The 2233-nt window shown below is 36.8% G+C and overlaps 1 pseudogene; it reads left to right on the top strand.

Annotated features, from left to right (window-relative positions):
• Positions 1 to 2233, top strand: part of LOC107722991 (8-oxo-dGDP phosphatase NUDT18-like) — a 5869-nt pseudogene that overhangs the window by 424 nt on the left and 3212 nt on the right.

Genomic DNA, 2233 nt, shown 5'->3' with positions numbered 1-2233 from the left:
ATTTTTTTTTTTTCCCCCAAGGTTTTTTAGTGACGGTTTGGTTTTTAAGTGTGATTATGCCTAAAATGCTGCCCCTGTAGTCAATCACTGTATCTGAAACAGCCATAATTTGATAATCATATTCATTATGTTGTACAGTGTAATCAAGGCAACTCCAGCATGGACTCAACAGCACAGATATTGGAGGAAAACTTAGAGACGATTTTGAAGGGTGAGGGACTGGAGGTGAGCGAGTTTGATTCAGTCCCTGAACAAGTGAAGCCTGTCCCACTGAGGAAAAGCGTGTTACATTGTCAGCGGAGTTATCTTCAACTCAGGTAAAGATGGTTTCATTCTTGCATGTCTCTAAGAGTCTGTCCAGTGTACATTTATTACAGACAGCCCTCAGCCAAATGTATCTTAAATGGTTCCACCAATGAGCTGTACAGTTTCACTGGGAGCATGACCGTGCTCTTTTCACTTGCAGACAATAGTTTGGTAGCAAGGTACAAAATTAAAGGCAACGGAGTCGAAGTGGTTTTATTTTACACCTCACAAAATATTTTAATTTAAATCAACGTATTCAGATACTTCATCTGTGATAAATATTTCTCAATGTTTCACTCCCCGTGATTTAATATAAACTTTTCTAGTGTGTGTTGGTTTGTTCATACAGGATGAACTGTTAATGGTTCAGGAGGCAAAGAGGGAGTGTTATGACAGATGGTATCTCCCTGCGGGTCGTATGGAGGAGCGCTGAAAGCATTCTAGAGGTGCTGCAGAGGGAGGTCAAGGAGGAGGCGGAAATAGACTGCCAGCCAATCACACTGCTGATGGTTCAAGAACAAGGACCAAAGTGGGTTTGCTTCGTCTTCCTTGCAGAGGAAAAAGGTTAGAATGAGTGACTGACTTTAGGGCAAAATTATATATATATATATATATAAAAAAAAAATAGTATTGCAATATCACACAGTGCGACTGTTAAATATCCCAGACTGTGATTTAATTATATGCTACTGGTTTGGGAGTGAAGTGTGGCATTGATACAGTTTTTCAGTGTCTCAGAAAGACCAGGGGTCTCATTTATAAAACTCTCCGTAGATTTCATCCTAAAAGTGTACGTAGGCAAGGCACAAAAGCTAGATTTTGCGTACGCTCAAACGTTTTCAGATTTATAAAACCATGTGTACGCCAGAACCTGTGCAAAAATTCCTTTATAAATCCCAGTCAGGGGAAGATTGTGCGTACGTGCCTCTTTACCCCGACTCCTCCCCGAAATCACCATATATGGAGCTTACAACGCCTAGTTTTACTATGCATAACCTCATCTGCATATCATTTCTATGCATATTCCCATCCACGTGACACCATGTTTAACACCGTCAAAGGTACAAGACATTAAGGAAATATGAGATATGGACTATAAATGCCATTTGTGCCATACATTAATTTTTATTGCTAAAAATATTCCAATATCCTTATGTTTTAAAATAAATATATCAAGATAAAAACAAAAACGGTTTAAAATTGTTATCAGATAAATATTTTAGAATAGAGTTGATATCATTATTTTTACACTGGCCAAATAGTAACCTATTTCAATTGTTTTAAACCATTCAAATCAAACTAAATTTATGCAGTTTTGCTGATAAGGTGAATATCTTTTAGCTATTTTGAGTGGAAACAGATAGGCCTATTTATTGCAGTGTAAAATTGTCTGACTCGGCGCGTCACTAAAAAGTATTTAAAAAAGGAAACGTATAAATCTTACCGTTTTCTTCCAGTTGTAGCCTTCAAATACAGCGGTACTTTTCATAATGTTGTAGAGATGACTTCACACGACATCAACACCTCTGTGCAGCTGTGGTTGTACAGTTAGATTATATCATTGGACCTATTCAAACTGGATAATGGACCGTTCGACCACTGAATCCAGCAGTGTCTGCCATAATATCGAAGTCAAGTGATCATTGTTCTCGCTAAAAAATATTTTCTCATAACATGAGATCTGCAGTTCAGTTTAAAGATGAATTATTGTGCACCTATAGCACTCCTCGCTGTCAATAAAAGAAAAGTGATCAAGTGAATCCACTACAAATATTCATATAATTTTGGTTTAAGTTCTGCATAATGACTTTATGTAATTTCAGTCCTTCTCTCCATATGAGAGTGGAATATTTAATGTATAAATGTATATATCGACATGAAAACAGAGCTTAAAATCATTGTTTTTACTTCATTAATTTTCTCACTC

Source organism: Sinocyclocheilus rhinocerous, unplaced genomic scaffold (genome assembly GCF_001515625.1).
Source record: "Sinocyclocheilus rhinocerous isolate Xijiao unplaced genomic scaffold, SAMN03320098_v1.1 scaffold2559, whole genome shotgun sequence".
Taxonomy (NCBI): Eukaryota; Metazoa; Chordata; class Actinopteri; order Cypriniformes; family Cyprinidae; genus Sinocyclocheilus; species Sinocyclocheilus rhinocerous.
Note: the sequence above shows the minus strand (reverse complement) of the source record. Positions and strands in the feature narration are given on the sequence as shown.